The following is a 19,710-nucleotide window of genomic DNA, read 5'->3' on the forward strand; positions in this document are numbered from 1 at the left end:
ACAGCCAGCAGTAAGGGAAATGCACCATCACCAAGTAGAGCCTATCCCTGTTGGGTCAGCATTAGATCAACATTAGAAAACCAACCAATGTATTACAATGTATAATCCGCTGTATTAACAGACTAGAGAGAGGGGTACCTGTCTGGCTCAGTCAGGAAAGCATGTGACTCTTGTTCCTGTGGTTGTGAGTTCAAACCCCAAGTTAGGTATAGAAATTACTTAAAAATAAAATCTTTACAAAAACAAACAAACAAAAAAACCCCAACAGACTAAAGAGCAAAAACCAAATGATTATCTCGGTAGGTGCAGAAAATGCACTTGACTAAACTCAACATCCATTTATGATTTTTAAAAAACACTCTCTTGCAAGGGGCTCAGTCAGTTAAGCCTTCGACTCGGTTTCAGCTCAGGTCATGATCTCATGATTCTGGGATCAAGCCCCCCTCAGGCTCTGCACTTGGTGGGGACTCTCTCTCTCTCTCTCTCCCTCTGCCTTTGCCTCTCCTCTGCAATCACACACTCTCTTTCTCTAAAATACATAAATGGCAAATACCCACCATTTGCTTCGACATGGCTGGAACTGGAGGGTATTATGCTGAGTGAAATAAGTCAATCAGAGAAGGACAAACATTATATGGTCTCATTCATTTGGGGAATATAAAAAATAGTGAAAGGGAATAAAGGGGAAAGGAGAAAAAATAAGTGGGAAATATCAGAAAGGGAGACAGAACATGAAAGACTCCTAACTCCGGGAAATGAAGTAGGGGTGGTGGAAGGGGAGGTGGGTGGGGGGTGGGGGTGACTGGGTGACGAGCACTGAGGTGGGCACTGACGGGATGAGCACTGGGTATTATTCTATATGTTGGCAAATTGAACACCAATAAAAAATAAATTTATAAAAAAATAAATTAATTTAAAAAAAGAAAATACATAGACAAATCTTAAAAAAAAAAAAAACTCTCAGCAAATTAGGAATATAGGGAAACTTCTTTAACGTGATGAAGGACATCTATAAAAAACCCACAGCTAACATTACACTTGATGTTAAAAACCAAATGCTTTCCCCGTAGGTTCAGGAATAAGGCAATCTTGTCCACCCTCACCCTACAGCACTGAAGACTTATGTCTTCCAAAAACCTATACCACAAAATTTATAGCAGCTTTGTTCATAATTGCTAAAAAATTAGAAACGATCCAGACGCCTTTCAGTGGACAACTAGATAAACGGCGGTATGTCTGTTCCCCAACAATGGCACAGTATATGGCATCCATGCAAGGGGTTACTAGTCAGCACTGAAAAGGGATAAACTATTGATTACACACAACAGAGATAAACCTCAAATACATTATGTGGAAGAAGCCAGACCCAAGAGATTCCTGCACAATCCCACTTATATGAGATTCTTGAAATGGTGAGACTAGAGGGAGGGTGGTGAGGTCCACAGTTGCCCTACATGAAGGGTGGAGGGAGGGTCTGCCTGGGGCAGCATGGGGAACTGGGAGGTGGAAGTGTTCTGTATCCTGATATGGTGGCGGTTACACAAGTGCATGCGTTTGTCAAAATTTAAGACCTACACACACACACACACAAAAAAAAAATGTGTATTTCACTTTATGTAAATTTTACAATAGATTTTGTAGACGCTAGCAAAATACACATACTTCCTACCCATCTTACCACATGTAATCTTACAGAGACACTTGAAATAATTGTGTTAAGTACAAAAAAAAAGGCTCACAGGAATTTGCTTGGAACTGCGTTGAATTTGTGAAATAATTTATGAAGAACACACATTTTTCAATAGTAAGTCTTTTCTGTGTTAAATTAAAATGAATTAAATTACTATTTCTACCCAAGAACAAGTCATCTTTTATGCCTTTAATGGTGCCATCAGTATTTCTCACTTTGGTTCCTACACAATTTTTATGAAAATTTTTATGGATTTTTATGCATTTTGTTGTTACTGTGGATGAAGTGTTTTCTTTTCCATTACAAGTATTAAATTATCATTATTGGCTCAAAGGGAAAATAGAGCTTTGTGAACACATATTTAGTAAGCAGCCACCCCATTGACCTCCTTTGCTGTTATTAATCAGTCATTGATTAACGCGATGATACATGGTGTTGGCATCGCCCATGGATGGTGAGTGCTCTTTCCTCCATTTGTATGTCTGACTTCCTTTTTTAATCACGATGACTAATGCTTCGAAGACAGTGTTAAGTAATTCCACTTTTATTTTCTAGGCTCCACCCACACATAGGAGACCCAACCACCGTCCAGCCTCCTGCTCTCAAGGGCCACTTTTCCGAACCGAGAGACAGAGAGTGGGGTCTGTTCACACTTCTGTCTCTATTTCTCACAGCAACTTCCCAATAATGAAAAGCCAATGACTCTCTGATAGCAAAGATGTAAAAAGGAAGACAGCACACCAGGCTGCACTCTACCACTCAACAAATCAAGGGTCTGCGCTCTCTCCGGCTCCCTCTCACTGCTTGTCCTGCAGGACACAGCCTTGGCCCAGCCTCATAACCTAGGAAATGCCTGTTCAGAGGTGGGAAGCATGGACTCCTAGACCCAGACGGTCACCGGGACTCACCTCCACCTCTCCATCAGAAGTACAGGTTAGGGGCAGCCCGGGTGGCTCAGCAGTTGAGCATCTGCCTTCCGCCCAGGACATGATCTTGGAGACCCAGGATCAAGTCCCACATTAGGCTCCCTGCATGGAGCCTGTTTCTCCCTCTGCCTGTGTCTCTGCCTCTCTCTCTCTCTCTCTCTCTCTCTCTCTCTGTGTGTGTGTGTGTGTGTGTGTGTGTCCTTCATGAATAAATAAATAAAATCTTTAAAAAAAAAAAAAAAAGAAGTGTGGATTAGAAGAATTGATGACAGGGAGGAATCGGAGCGGCAGGCTTCCGCAAGGACCACTAGGCTGTGAAATCGGGGAAGAGGGTTGGGTGTGGCAGCTGGCCCCCAAGTTTGGCCAAGCCGGCAAGGAAGAGGAATATGCAAGGACACTTCCAGCTCTGATGTCACACATCTGTCTCTTGGGAAACACTGGGCAGGGCAAGCAGGGTGGGGGTTGGGCCATCAGAGCAAGACAGCTCAGAAGCCGTTCCAGGTTCTTCCAGATAATGAAATCATTTGCTCTTTGTGTTGGAAAGGACCGGAGGGTGATCTAACATAACTTCCCACCCCTTGCAGGAATCCCCTCTACAACACCCTTGGGGACCTCTTTGAATTATTCCAGAAATAAGAAATTTGCTATCTCATATAGCAGTTTGTTTTTTTAGCAGTTCAATGTTCAGAAAACTCTTACACTGAGACAAAGCTCTGATTCAAATCACTTTCAAAAGCTAAGGTGGGGCCACCCTCTGTGACAGCACAGAGCCAGCCGGCATCCCCTCCACCCCCATCCCCGCAAGTGACTGTGAGGGCATGGTGGCGGTACCTAAAAAGACTTCCTCCAGCATATCCTATATTCTTACATGGATTCAGCAGAAAAAATCTACAGAAATTCCTAAATAGGAGGCTCACAATCACAGACTTTGTCCCAAAAGTTCTCCTGTAGTTGTTTTCTAATTTGAAAAACGACCTTTAAGATAGTGAGGGCATGAAACAAAAATGGTTGGTTTGGGGGGAAATGTTTCAAAACGGTGGGCACATTCTCATGCCAGTCCAAAAAAATAGGTAAGTTTGCAATGCAACTTTGTAGCCATCCTCTTAAACAAAGCAGGGGGAAAATGAATAAGGAATGGTTAAATACTTTATTTGTTTTCGGTTGCTGCTATAACAAATTACCAAAAACTTACTGGCCTGAAACAACAGGAATGTGTTTCCTTACAGTCCTGAAGGGCAGAGGTCCAACGCCAGGGACTCGCTCGGCAAAAGCTAAGGTGTCGGTGGGGCTGTGCTCCCTTCTGGAGGACAATCCGTTTTCTTGCCTTTTCCAGCCTCTGGAGGCTCTTCCTCCACCTCCAGGGTGGAGACACCACCATCTTGCAGACCAAGCAGCGCCACTGACTCCCTCATGCCTCCTTCTTTTTTTTTTTTTTTTTTTAATTTTTTTTAAATTTTTATTTATTTATGATAGTCAAAGAGAGAGAGAGAGAGGCAGAGACACAGGCAGAGGGAGAAGCAGGCTCCATGCACCGGGAGCCCGATGTGGGATTCGATCCCGGGTCTCCAGGATCGCGCCCTGGGCCAAAGGCAGGCGCCAAACCGCTGCGCCACCCAGGGATCCCCTCATGCCTCCTTCTGAGACTTTTAAGGATCCTGTAATTGCACGGCACCCACCAGGATAACCCAGGACACTGTCCCCGTCTCAAGGTCAGCTGATGAGCAGTTTCCATGTCCCGTTGCCATGTAGCTTGACATACTCACAGGTCGCAAGGTTAGGATGTGGATGTGGACATCTGTGGGGGCCACTATTCTCCCTGCCATAAGGATTTGCTCAATTGTTAATACTTGAGGAAGAGATAGGATCAGAGGAAGAAAGCAAACACATACCGTTCAGTTTTTTTTTTAATATTTTATTTATTCATGAGAGACACACAGAGAGAAGCAGAGACACAGGCAGAGGGAGAAGCAGGCTCCTCGCAAGAAACCCGATGTGGGACTCGATCCCAGGACCCCAGGATCATGCCCTGAGCCGAAGGCAGACGCTCAACCACTGAGCCACCCAGGCGTTCCACACATACCGTTTTGTCAAGATTTCAGTGGACTTTCAAGAACAGCCGTGCTTGTGGTCACTGGCTAGTTTGCTCTCCAGGGGTCCGTGTCAACGGGAAGGCACCTGAGGGCCGGCATGGGCCTGACCCTCACAAGAGGATGTGCCAGAGGGGGTCCTGATGGACATGCCAGTCTGCACTCCCCTGGAGCACCTACATCCCCAGGGCAGGGCCCTAGCTGGACTGGGTCTCCAGGGATAGACCCTGAGGGGTGCACCCTCCTTTCCTGGGTGAGCAAGGCACACTGAACTGATTGATCCTTTTTAAAGCCCTGATGGGCCAAAGCTGAAAAAGCTGGCACTTAAAACATGTGAGCAGTTTCAGTTTAGAAACAGAGTGTGATGGGATCCCTGGGTGGCTCAGTGGTTTAGCGCCTGCCTTCGGCCCAGGGTGTGATCCTGGAGTCCTGGGATCAAGTCCCACATCGGGCTCCCTGCATGGAACCTGCTTCTCCCTCTGCTTGTGTCTCTGCCTCTCTCTTTCTGTGTATCTCTCATGAATAAATAAATAAATAAAATCGAAGAAAGAAAGAAAGAAAGAAAGAAAGAAAGAAAGAAAGAAAGAAAGAAACAGGGTGTGGTTTAAACTTACCAGGTGAGGACACTACAGCTCAGAGAGCAAATAGTTCAGTGAAGAAAGGGACAGACCCCTGTCTTGCATCCCGAGACTGATTCAAGCCTTGTGTTCTTTCCATGGGTCTACCTGTAAGTTCTCAAATGCTGGTTCAGGGGCGATGTCAGGCTGAGATAGCCTTCACAATCTGGAGCGAAGATATCCCTTCTTTTATGAATGATGGTACCAACTACCATATGGTAGTTGGTTTTCCAAACAGACATTTTTTTTTTACAATTTTATTTACTTATTCATGAGAGACAGAGACACAGGCAGAGGGAGAAGCAGGCTCCCTGTGGGGAGCCTGATGTGGAACTCGATCCCAGAACCCTGGGATCACGACCTAAGCAGATGCTCAACCACTGAGCCACCTATGCGTGCCTACAAAGACTTTATTACAAAGTTAAAGTATCAACTCCCCAATGCAACATCACTGTTTTTTCCTCCTAGTCTTGAAACACAAAAGAGTAGGAAGCCTTTGACAACATCATATGTGATAAAATGTATCATATATCAAAGTAGAATACCAGATGAGAGTATGAATACATTTGTATGTATATAATAAAGACTAAATAGGAATATGAAAATAGGGCTTTACGGTGGCAAGGACATCAGTGCTTTTCCCTTTCTCCCCTTATACGCTGCATGGTGCATGTCCCAGTGCCACAGATGGAAATGTGGGGATGAATAGGTTGTGTAACATGAGATCACTTACCACTGATGAACTTCTGTATTCAATACTATACCAAAGAACAGAAATTCACCTAGATAGACTCATAACTGGTATCTGAATAACCAAAGAAAATGTGAAATATTCCTGGAAACTGGGAAATGTCCCTAAGGTGCTATGACAAGGAGAATGGTGTTTGAAACCAGCACCTACCTTCCAAAGTTTGAGTCGGAGGTTTTTCTGGACGCTCATGGAGCTGAAAGTTGTAGAAGAGAAGGAAATGCCAAACCAGGAACAAGATATATATTTCAGATTGTGCTATTTCACTCTCAAAAGTCCTTAGGCCACAATGGCCATTTGTTTGCATTGTTACAATATTTAAATGGGACCCAGCTATTAATGCTTTGGCCAAAGCACACTACAGACTTTCATAAATAGACTATGGTCTTCAGAGGGAATGAAACTAGTCTAATTGGCATCCCGGATAAATACATCATTTGATAAAGTGTGAATGTGTTTTCATGAGAGGCACTATACTTTAGTCTTACTTTTTCTAATAAAACCAAAACAGAGGATCTCTGGGTGACTCAGTGGTTTAGTGCCTGCCTTCAGCCCAGGGCGTGATCCTGGGGTCCCAGGATCGAGTCACACATCGGGCTCCCTGCATGGAGCCTGCTTCTCCTTCTGCCTGTGTCTCTCCCTCTCTCTCTCTCTCTCTCTCTCTCTCTCTCTCTCTCTGTGTGTGTGTGTGTGTGTGTGTGTGTGTGTGTGTGTGTCTTATGAATAAATAAATAAAATCTTTTAAAAAAATAAAATCAAAACAGAATACAGTCTAGAAGTAGATCCACATACACGTGGCCAATTGATTTTCTATAAAGGTGCCCAGGCAATTCCATGAAAAAAAGGATGATCTTTTCAGCTAATGGTACTGAGCTGGAATGGAATAACCAGGTGTCCGTATGGAAATTTTTAAATGAACCATGACTCATATCATATACAAAAAATGAACTCAGGAAAGGCCTAAGACACAAATGTAAGAGCTACAAGTAACTAAACTTCTAGAGGAAACAGGCGAATATCTAAGTGACCGTAGTTAGCCAAAGTTTTTTTTTTTTTTTTTTTTTTTTTTAAATTTTTATTTATTTATGATAGTCACACAGAGAGAGAGAGAGAGGCAGAGACACAGGCAGAGGGAGAAGCAGGCTCCATGCACCGGGAGCCCGACGTGGGATTCGATCCCGGGTCTCCAGGATCGCGCCCTGGGCCAAAGGCAGGCGCCAAACCGCTGCGCCACCCAGGGATCCCTCAAAGTTTTCTTAAATAGGACACAAAGAAATCACAAACTATAAAAGAAATACTTGATAAATTGGGCTTCATCAACATTAAAAATTTTGCTCTTCAAATGATATTGTTAAGAAAATGAAAAGGCAAGCGCCCCCAAAAAAATATTTGCAAAACATATATCTGACAAAGGGCTTGGATCCAGAATATATATACAATATATATAATATATAAATATACGTATTAAAAATATATTTAAAACATTTAATATATATATATAAAACTCTTGCAACTCAGTAAAAAACCAACAACAAAAATCGACTCAGCTTTTAAGAAATGGTCAAACAATCCAAACAGACATTTCATCAAAGAGGGTAAACAGATGGCAAGTAAACCCATGGAAACATCACTGGTCCTCTGGGATAGATAAGTTAACACCACAGAGGATCCCTCCTGTGGTCACTGACATTGTTAATAGGAAAGGCTGGCCACACTGAGTGCTGGTGGGGATGGGGGGCAGCTGGGACCCTCACCCACTACTGCTGGGAAGGCAAGATGTCAAGGCCACTTTGGAAAACAATTTGGCAGTTCCTTAGGAGTTAACCATAAACTCTCCCAGAAATCCCACTTATAGGTATTTACCAAAACAAAAACAGAAAACAGATGTCCATATTAATACTTGTAAGTGAATGTTTACAAGAATGCAGTTTTCTTCAGAATTTCCAAAAACTGGAAGCAACCCAAGTGGCCATTAACTGGTGAATGGATCGACAAATTGTGGTGTCCCCAGAGGCATCACAGAGTGGCCTTCAGCTATCAAAAGGACAAGTTACTGAAGCACACAACAGTGGGACAAATCTGAAAAGCATGACTTTAAGTTTTAAAAGCCAGACACAAAAGACTACATACTGTAAGATTCCAGGTATAAGCAAGTATCTTTTTTTAAAGGCCAAGTGCAGACATAGAGAGTGGATCAGGGCTAGCTGGGGAGCTGGAGCTGGAGGGGGAGATGGTGGGCAGGAGTGGAATCTGGGGACAATAGAAATGTCCTCTTTGTGATCACAGTGCTTACACGGCTGCACACATTGGTCAAAATCTATCAGTTGTACACTTGAAATTGGTGGATTTCCTTGTGCTTGAATGATACATTGACGAAGAAGACCCCCAAAAAAGCATCCAGCCTACACTCAAGGGCAGGTCACACACTGCAGTCACCAGGAGGCAGTCAGTGGAAAAGCAAGATTTCAGTTTCATTTTGCCAGAGGATTCCTCTAAGTTTAGGTGAGTGAAAGCAAAACATTGAGCAAAATTTTCAGAGTTTTCCCGATGCCTCCCCCACCCCCAGGCCCCAAGCCTGACCATGCCAGTTCTCCCAGCAAGTGGCCGGGACTCTTGGTTTTTCTACTAATTAGAGGGGCGTGACCATGGGCTCAAATGGGTTTTGGGCCTCAGCTGCCCTGTCAGCATGTACTTTCCAAGCTGCGTTCCCCCGTGCATGCCCCAGACCTGCATCCCTGGCCAGCTGTGTGTGTTCACACAGCCCTCAGGCTCCAGCTTCTGGTGACACCTGGCCCACATTGGCATCAAGGGCAGCCTGGAAGAGAGGAGGGCCTTCCATGGACTCTCCTCACATGGAAGGTGACTCACATGGAAGGGAAGGTCAGGGCCAAGTGCACAGCTCAGATCTCAGCTTCCAGAAAGTCATCAGGCACCCCAACACGGGGCCTGGCACCTTCCCCCAAATGTTTGTCCCCAGTGAATAGTGCTGCCCCATGCTCCAACCCCCCGGACACTGTGGTTGTCCTCACTGCTCGGCTTCGGCCTCACTGAGGGTCGTCAGGTGTCTGTTCCCCACAAATACGCACCCAGGGCATGTGTGTCCTTGGATGCCCTGACCACAATCTCCCTTACAGTTCGTTTCTGCCCCAGCTTCCTTTCCTCATCACTGTTCTACAGGTCCTCAGATTCCTCCTAGGAAGGGCTGTGCTGGACGAGCCAGAGAGGCCCAGGCAGCTCCCCGGAGTTCTTGCCAGAAGGCAGCCTGTGTGGGACTGCAGCCAGCACGCTGCCATCCACAGTGGGGAGAGCCCAGTTAGTGGCAAATGTGCTCAGCAAAGCTGGACAGATGTGAGTGGTCACCAGAGAGCCCCTCACCAACTGGACCACCCTGCTGTGTCCAGGCACCTGGAACCTCCTCCCAGAGCCACGCGAGGCACTCTGCCACCACTACAGAGAGGGCTGCTCGGTGATTCTCTGGAGGGGGATGGCCTGGGACATACAGCCATCTGTATCAAGGGGCCCGTGGCTGGGGCTACCCTCCCTTGTTTGGATAAGGGGGAATCAGAAAGGATGCTTCCTATGGAAAAGACCATAATCAGGGCTGATTAACCTTTCCATTTCCACCATTGGCCCAAAGGCCACGTCACGCATACTAGTTGCACCTTCAGAAAAAAAATGGGGGGAGCTTTTTCCCCTGGAGAAGTTCTCAGGCAAACACCTTCTCCTGCAGAGCTCAGGCAGAGACAAACAGGGTCCTTGTCCCTGGAGTCACATCAAGGCTCTGTGGACATTTGGGGCTGGATTGTCCTCTGTGGTGGGGCCTTCCTGGGCACAGGAGCGAGCTGAGCACCATCCGCTGCCTCCACCTCCTGGATGCCGGGGGCACCCTTTCCCCCAGTCATGACCACAAATGTCTCCAGACATGGCCCAGGGTCCCTCAAGGGCAGAATCAGCCGGGTGAAAACCACCAAGCTTTGTTTCTTCCCTCTGCTTCAGATCCCTTTACATCTCTTCCCCTCTGCCCTGCCTCTTCCCTCTCCCCACTTCCTTCAAGCCTGCCCCCAGACCACAGTCGCCCCCTCGGCATCATTCTGGAGCCTACGCCTACGTGCCCTCCACCGGGGGTTCAGAGGAGAAGGTGTCTGTCGGGAATGGCTGACGCAAGACTTCTCCCACACGACGCCACTCCCAACACGGGGTCCCAAGAAGAGGCCCATGACTCCTGTTGTCTCGGGGCAAGTGCCAGCCGGGCAGCGAGCAGCCTAGACCTGTCTGCCAGGCATCACCCATGCGTCCTTGGGACCCGTCTGGGCCCTCCGACACGAGGACACCCTCCCTCGCCCACCACCACCCAGGCCCTCTGGGAGTCTGAGGAGCAGAGGCCCACAGTACCAAAAATTCCTAGGAAGGGCTTTTCCCTGGCCAGCTTTGAGTAGCAGAGTGGCAGGATTCACAAGAAACTGACATGAAAGGAAACTCGACGGTGGGGCACCACTTCCCATCAGCAGGACGGACCACAGGAGGACACTGGGGGAGTCCCCCGGGCTGCCTGAGTCATGGCGTGGCTCATGAGAGGCATGGAGATCGTACCTGTCAGGAGCAGCCTGCAGCGCAGACAAACCTGGCCTCCAAACCCCTCAGCCCTGGCCTTCTCCTGCCACCTGTCTTCAGGGGCAAAGACAAACCAGGATCCTTCATAATCCCCAGGTCTGAGCTTGTTAAATGTCAGATACCGCTGTGTCCTGTCCCAGCCGATCGATTCCAACAAGAAAGCAAGTTCTACTTCATGAACCCCGTCTCTTGGGCACATGGCCGACATTTGTGCCATAAAGCATGAATAGGATGCTGAGGGGAGAATTTTGCCTTCAAGATGAAGATCGTTCAGGGTAAGTTCTCTCTTCAGGCAAGAGTGAGATCCCCTAATGGGGGAAATCAGGACTGGGACAGAGGCTTCTGGTGCTCGGTGCTCACCCCCACCCCTTACCTGCCCTTCACCCCCCACCACATGGTACATAAGATCTGACTACAGCCCAGGGCAGCCGTGAAGCAAAGTATATTTCTGTTCACCTGGGTTCTGCTCAGAATGCTGTGGATGTTGTGGACATACATGAGCTCCTCCACTCCCACCTCTGCATCAGGCACCCTCAATCCCTGGTGGGAGAGGGCCCTCCCACTCTGCAGAAAAGGAAGGGGAACCTGCTCCCACAGTGTTCCCCACTCAGCAAACACAAAACCTGGCTAAATGCCACCCTCTGCTTTCTCCATCCTGGGCCTAGTGGCTGGCTGTGGCCAGAGGGGGACCTGTATCTCTGAGGCCTGTGAACCTCAGCAAGCCTTTCTGCTGTCCAGTGACCATAACCACTTCTCCATTCTTCTCCTCTCTCTGGACAGCTATCTCCAATGTCCTCTTCTCAAGCCTCCAGATCCTAGACCTCTGGAAGAACAGAAGCAGCCAGAAGACAGGGAGCCTGGCCACTGAGCTGGGGGCAAGGTCTGCCTGCAGGCAGGGCTTTCATGGAGAGTTCTCAGTCAGCAGGTCTGGCACTGCCCAGGGCACAGTGTCCCATAAGAAGACCAGAGGGCTTGCCCAAGAGTATTTCCCAGAGACTGGATGGGGAGCCCCTGATGTTAGGGTGTGCTATTGCTATCTCTCCCTCTTTTACTGGATGAACGTGTGGCCTACAAGTGGATAGGAATGGGTAAAAGGAGAGAAATTTTCGACTTGAGGATAATTAGCCAACATTCCTTTCTAAGCCCCAGGAACATAGCCATGAACAAGCAGATGGAGCTTCTGAAAAAGGCTTATAGGCAGGATTACAAACCTGCCTTGGAAAGAGGGAGCAGGGAGAGAGACAGAGAAGTGATTGAGTTAAGGACCTAGAGATACAAGGCTGTACTGGATGGCCCAGGGGCCACGTAATCACCAGGGTCCCTTCAAGAGGGAAGCGGAGGGTCCGTGTCAGAGAGACAGTGGAAGTTGCTGGGCTGCAGGCTTTGCCAACAGAGGAGCAGCTCCGAGCCAAGGGACACAGGTGCCTCTAGAAGCTGGAAAGGCAGAAACAGATTTGTCCTAGAGCCTCCAGAAGGAACACAGCCCTGCTGACTACCTTGGTTTTAACCCACTGAGACCCATGTTGGACTTCCAACCTCCAGACTATGAGAAAACAAATGTGTGCTATTTTAAGCCGTTAGGTTGGTGGTGATTTGTCACGGCAGCCAAGGGAAACTAGTGCAGGACCTCAGATGTCTGCGGCTCTGATCCATTCCTTAAAGGATGAGAAACTAACACAGGAAAATGAGGGACTGTTGGAAGGCAGCAAGGGACACACAGCAGGTGCCAGATACAATGTACAAGTAGGAAGCATGCTGACAGCTGAGCAGTCCTATTCCTAGCAGGGGTCCAGCTGGGAATTCCCAGGCCGTAGGAACAGAACAATCCAGAACAAAGCCTCTCTCTCAACCCCCAGAACACAAGTGGTTTATTCAAGGCACCACCCTATGTCAGGTATGCCAACAGCTCCACAAGAAATATGAAGAGTGGGGAGCAGATAAGCACCATGCATAGCTGCCCTAGGCCCACGTCTCTCGGAGTACTTCACGGAAGGTTATAGAGGGCACTCACCATGAGGAGCTCTACACACAGCAAACAGGTAGGACACAACTCCACTTAGCCACAAAGGACTCTGAGGTCCTGACCTATGGGGCCAGGCCCTAGGCAGGTCCTAAGATGGGAAGATGAGTAGATGCAGCATGTGCCCTCCAGTGGCTTACAGCTGAGAATAAACATAACAAGATGCAGTAAGTGGCACGTAAGAGATGTTGCTTCCAAAGTTGTACGTGTACTTGGGGCGCCTGGGCAGCTCAGTAAGCTAAGCATCCAACCCTTGATCTCAGCTTAGGCCTTGATCTCAAGGTCAAGAGTTCAAACCCCAAGTTGGGCTCCACAGGGGGCAGGGAGCCTACTTTAACACACACACACACACACACAATTTTAGATGTATAGATGAGCAATAGTTTACAGGTCTTCCCACTTCGTTTTCAGTCCCAGAAAGCACATAACAATGGGAAAAATTCCAAACATTTTCAAAAAATTTTTTTAAATTTTAAATAGGCTCCATGCCCAATGTGGGGCTTGAATTCACAATCCCAAGATTAAGAGTCATAGGCTCTACCAACTGAGCCACCAGCGGCCCCAAAATGCTTTTCTTTAGAGTCTAGATGTCTTCTCCTTCAAAGAGACAGATCAAGTGTGTGTATTTTAATATTTATTTATAAAAGACATAACATTGTATATTACAAGGAGAGAAATTATGCCAATCTACAAGTAGCCTCTTCTCATGTCCAAAAATGAAAGCAGCAATTTGGAACTTGTGCCCTGATGGAAAAGCATGGAAGTCATCTTTAGATTGGGCCACTCCTTAAAGAACACTGCTAGTGAATGTCTGTGCCAAAAAATACTTCCATGGCCATGCTCCATCTCATGGCAAACTGTTGTAAAGTGTTCAGATAATATAACCCTGGATGCCCTAAATGAGATATGGGAGCACCATCTCGATGTGCTACCGCCCATGTGTCTGGGTTGTGAAGTGTCTCTTCCTCCCTCAGGGTCCTTCCTCTCTCCTTCTCCAACAGGACTCAGGACACCTGACATGAGGACCACAGGAAGGTGCCAGTGTCTCTTCACTTCTAAACATTAGTGCAGTTAATCTCCTTTTTAGGCAAATGGAATCTCATATTTTCTTTCCTGACCCCACTGCCCCACCTGAGCCCCCTCTAGGGAGAGAGAACCTAGAATCCTCCCAACCTGGGACGCTTTGGAGAAAGGAGGCGGCATGGTAGCTGTGCCGTGAGATCATCGGGGAATGGACACTTCTCGGCACAGTCCTGAGTGGAAGGGCGGACATACAAAGTCTCTTCCTGATAGACTGGAGCCAGAAGCCCCTCAGTGAAATAGGTAGACTCCTGGAAAGTCCACCGGACCTTAGAGAGTCTTGGGTTCAAGTTCTGCCTCTGCCAGGAATTGGCCACATCATCTGAGCAGATGTTGGAATAATGACCTCTTCCGCAAATCATGCTTCCTGCATTCTCCCTACTGAGCCCTGTGGCTCTGCTGCTTCTCCCATCAGGAGGTGAACTAGTCCTTGCCTCGGGGAGGGCCTCATGACATCTCTGACCAGAGCAGTGGAGCAAGAATGACATGTGTGACATCCAAGGTAAGGCAGGTCCTACTTACACCCATTTGAAGATGCCCAGGAGGGAAATTTTCCCGGCTGGCTACTGCCACACGAGTGAGCCAGGTGAGATCAGCTAAGGAATCACCAGTTCACCCACAGAATCCTGAGGGGTATTAAGCCATCTGAGTCCATAGATCATTTCTTACGCAGCAAAGCTCACTGATACATTAGTCTAGCCCATGTATTCCTCTCCAGTGCATCTGTTTCTTTATTGGAAAGTGAGTTTGAATTATATGATCTCTAGGCCCCTAACACCTTGAAGCCACATTAGTAAATAAAGCAGCAATGAAGATGGCAGGTCAGAGGAAGCAGTGCTCAGGAGCAAGACGGAGTCTGTCCCACACCAAGGATGCTGGTGAGGAGGGGAGCCGGTCCAATCCACCCACACTCATGGAGCACAGGGTGCAATACCAGGACAGGTGAGCTCTGCTACCGAGAGTAAGGTCCGACAGACCTGTGGTCATGCCCCACTCCACTATACCTGCTGTATGCCTCAAGCCTGTGTCCTCCTCTGCAGACCACAGACAAAATAACCCCCTCAGACAGCTGGGGTGACAATGGAATGAGCTCTGGGAAGCGCCCGCTGCCCAAGAGGCACGGAACATGGCAGAGGTAGTAACCTGCACGCTTGAGCATCGAGGTGACCACCCCCTGCTGGAAGAAGGATGGACACAATGGGGAGAACCAGCACAAGTCAGGCGGTTCCAATCATGCCCACAACTTGAATGGTTAGCGCTATCTCGTGCCAAGCGCTTGATACAAACTCAATGCGGTTCTCAGAGCCCAGACAGAAGGGGAAATCAGAGGTGACTCCTCTGGATGTGGATGAGCACAAATGTTGGAGTCAGGCGTCAGTGTGGGCTGCACATCCCTCGGCCGCACACCGGTCACTGTGGGCTCCCCATCGAAGTAGAGGGTACTTTTCAAGGCAGCAGTCCCAAGTCACTGGTACCTCCCAGTGGTTGGGTCATTCTCTAAACTCTTAACTTCCCCATGGTGGAATCTCATTGAGTTGACCTCTGACTCCAGGCTTATTTCCAGAAGTGTTTAGACTTTTTGCTCTGAAGGTCTTTCTCTAACATAAATATTTAGTGACCCCATTGATTCTGGCCTTTTCTGTCTGTATGAAGGGATCACACAGAAGCTGTCAGTACTTCCTGAGAATATTGGGCTCCCACAGGACAGCGGCCCTGGGAGCACAAAGTCTCTGTCTCCCCACCTAAATGTAGGCATGTTGTGAAATCCAGGGTTTAGAGGGATGTTCAGAAAATAGCTTCTTGAACAGGGCTTCCTTCCTGTGGCCAATTTCATGTAGACATGTCACAATTGCAGGGAGAAAAAAAAAAGAGAGAGGTTAAAAAAATACACTGGATTTGCTGAAAAAGTTATTTCTTATAAAAGCTTCTCCCTTCCACTTAGGAAGGACGTGAACAAGCAGATTCCCCCTGGTGTCCTAAATTTGTGAAGATAAAGAAAACCTTGCTTCAGCAAGGGTTCTCTGCCTGAGCCAGCAACGTTCTGGCCAGCCTAGGCATGAAAATCACACGGGAAGAGTCTATCAGACCAAACCCCAGTTCTCACCACCAGCTATGCTCGTGACCTGTTCACTGGAACTGTTGGAACATTTCTCATGACATCAAAAGAAAAGAGGGAATGGAATGGGGTCTTTGCTGGATCATGCTGAGATCCAGGGAGATCTTCCACTCCTGAACACAGTCCTGATGTCTTCCCCCGAAGGCTAACAGTGGTGAACATCTCTGCATCTCCATCTGCAATGCCCTGGTTTCATAATTCCCTCCTCACGGTGGTAGTTCTCACCTAACAGTTACATTTTCTCATCTCTTTGAAGATAATATTCCATTGTGTTCTGCATTAATAAGTATGCCGGGATAACTGGACATCCCTGTGGGGGAGGTTGCACCCCTACCTCACACCATATACGGCATACCTCATTTTACTGCACTTTCCAGATATTGCATTTTTTACAAACTGAGGGTTGTGGCAACCCAGTGACAAGCACGTCTATCCACGCCATTGTTCCAACAGCGTTTGCTCACTTATCTCCATGTCACATTTCAGTAATTCTCAAAGTATTTCAAACTTTTTCAGGACACCTGAGTGGCTCAGTCAGTGAAGCATCTACCTTGGGCTCAGGTCATGACCCCAGGGTCCTGGGATCCAGCCCTATGTTGGGCTCCCTGCTCAGTGGGGAACCTGCTTCTCCCTCTGCCTCTCACTTCTGCTCACACTTGCCCTCTCGCTCTCTCTCAAATAAATTAATAAAATCTTTTTAAAAAAGAAAACTTTTTCATTGTATTTGTTAGGGTGATCTGTGATCAGTGATTATGACTCACTAAAAGCTCAGATGATTAGCATTTTTTTAACAATAAAGTATTTTTAAATTAAAGTATGTACATTTTTTAGATATAGTGCTATTATATAGACTATGGTATAATGTAAGCTACAGTTAATAGTTACTAGACTACAGTTAATAGACTATAGAATAGTGTAAGTGCAGCTTTTATGTGCAGTAGGAACCAAAAAATTCATTTGCCTCACTCTATTAAAATATTCACTTTATTGTGGCATCGCTTAATTGTGGTGGTCTGCACCCGAACCCACCACAACTCTGAGGTTTGCCTATGTGCTCCTGCGTGAGCCCCTTCCACTCAGCACCAGGCTGAGATTCATCCATGCTGCTGTGAGCAGTGGTAGTCTGTTCCCTGCTGTCTCTGAGTAACATTCCGTTGTATGAAATACCATAGTTTGTCTGTTTGTCCATTTTCCCGTGGATGATCCCTGGACTGTTCCCAGGTTTGGGCTCTTCCGAATGATGTTGCTCTGTCCGTCTTTGTGCCATCTGGCACATCTTTCAGAGCAGTACGGAGCGCTATTAGAAGTCAAGCTACTGCCCCCCAAGGAAACTGGGGCCTCCACAGCCCCTGGCTCTGCCCCGCACCTTGCTCCTGCCAATTCAGCTCAGACATCCAGTCTTTCTGTCACCTGGATTCCCTCCAAGCCCTGGAGTCGGGCCGCTTTTCTGCCCTAAACATGCAATCTGGGCCCCCCAACAAATATTTGGTGATGGTTTTTGTTTTGTCCTTCACACTAGTTTTCTAGAATATCAGATTCTTGGGTTCCCTTTGGCTGTCTTTAGAGTCACCAGATCTTCCACTGGCAGTAGAGTCTTCATGGTTTCTTCGCGCTCAGACACACCTGAGGTCTTCCACTCCAGCTCAGGCCCTCCTTAGGTACCCTTCCTGTGATACTGACCATCCTGTACTCCCAACGCCACTCTCGAGCTGTTGCCTCCGGGATGCAATTGAGACCATCAGTGACCACTGGATCTCAAGGCACCCCACCTCCCCCACCACCATCACCCTTCTCAGAGAGCCCTGCCTGTCTGTACCCATAAAACTGTCAGAAGGAGCCAGGTCTGCTCTGCACATGTAGAGCAGTGCTAGCCACCTGGGACATTTCAAGCCAGCTCTGGTGGACCAAATCCTCACGCGGGAGCTGGATTTGTGAAGTCCTGCCCTGCAACCACCCAGGTGGAGACCCTAAGGTCTGGGGAGCGTAAATGACTGGCGCTGCAGCAGACTGGAAAGCCTATCCCACCAGAGCCATCCCAAACCAAGCCCAAGTTGGCCCAAGGCTAAGGTTCAGGATCATCTGGAACGTGTCTGACTTCCCTGAGTTACTCCAATCTGTAGCACAGACTACTCTGTGACACCGACAGAGTGTGGCCCAGGATCACCTACCAGCGCACCTGCAGAAGGGTTTTGGTAGCAATTTGCAGAGGACAGGGCCTGCGGGAGAGCACCTGAAGGAGGACCATCACAGACCAAGGTCCCCTCCATGGACAACAGATCAACACGAGAGTTCCCGGATTGGGGGAATTGATTTCCTGATAGCAAATCCAAGGACAAGGCCGTGAAGGATGAGAAACTAGGGACAGAGAGGTGCAGTGGGGATGGTGAGTCAGGAAAACTGCCTGAAGGGACGAGCTCAGTGCCAATGAGCTGGACACAGGCGGCCCCTTTGGGTTGAAGAGCGAGCCCTGTGAGCTAATGCGTCCAAAGAATGTGTGGGAACTTGGCCAGGAGAGGAAATCCACGCTTCCTCACAAATCAGCCGTGTGCAAGTAAGGTCTCGGTCAAACGAGGGTCATACCCTTGACTTGGTTGTTCTCAACCACTGACCGTGGGCCTTGCTTGACCAACAAAGAGTACAGGATAAAATGCAGGATTTGTTTTTTGGGGTAAACGTTTCTCCACTAAGTGAGACATTGCCACCATTCTTCCATAAGCACTCTGAAATTAAGGAGTAAAAACTGTTTTGGGCGCCTGGCTGGCTCCGTAGGTAGAATGAATGACTCCTAATCTCAGGGTTGTGAGTTTGAGCCCCATGTTAGGGGTGGAGATTACTTAAGAATAAAATAATCTTAAAAACAAAACAGAAACCTGGGAAAATTTTGGAAGCCACACCAAGCAGCAATGTTAAACCTGTCAAGGCAAGGTCAGCAGCTGGACACAGGCTCGCTACAGTCTCAGGCACCAGCAGCCCCATCCACGTCTCCTGTATGCACTGGAGTTAATGCGCAGGCGACCTGCAGGCCCCGGGCACTGAGCAGCAAGAGAAGACATAGCCCTGGGAAGTCCACCCGGAGGGGAGGGCAGCGGAGAGCCTCACAGGAGGAGGTGGCCACGGCCGCCAGTGGAGCACAGGTACCTGCCGGTGCCCTTGGCCGCCCACAAAGCCTCTGGGCTGCAGCCCCCACGGGAAAACGTGCAGGGGCAGGGTCTGCAGAGAAGCAGGGAAATTCCACAAACTCACTGTGTCTTACTGCGCAGTTGCTAACGATAACGAACAGACATTTCCATGGCCTGAAAAACTAAAGACAGTGAACTGTGACATAGACACCAAGCAGTTTATAGACGATCTGGAATCACGTGTTCCTAAAAAGCCCAAAGTGGAAACGCTAACACCAGCAATAGAATTAATCCTCATACCGGTGGACCTGAGAGAGGGGCTGCAGTGGGCTCCGCACATGCAACACAAGACAGATAAAAATTCAAAACGACACCTCTGCTGTAAGGACTTTGAAGACCCCAAAACAAAGTAGTGAGAGACTAAGAGGACAGGTGTCAGGGACCTGGGAATGTGTGTGGGAAGTTCCAGAGGTCAAAACCCTGAATCAGTGTGGTCATGAGGAGGCCAAAGGGAGCTGCAGAGGTGCTCAGGGCAGGGCTGCCCTGCAGAGGCAAGCTGACACAGCGAAGGCAGTGGCCCCCAGGATGGTCCCTGAGCCGGCATCTGGGAACTTGGATCTGAGGAGGGTCCCCCACTCCCAGCACTGATAAGAGGGGCTCCTGATACTGACACTGTGCAAACAACAAGGTTGATGC

The sequence above is a fragment of the Vulpes vulpes genome, chromosome 12, assembly GCF_048418805.1.
Source record: "Vulpes vulpes isolate BD-2025 chromosome 12, VulVul3, whole genome shotgun sequence".
Classification (NCBI taxonomy): Eukaryota; Metazoa; Chordata; class Mammalia; order Carnivora; family Canidae; genus Vulpes; species Vulpes vulpes.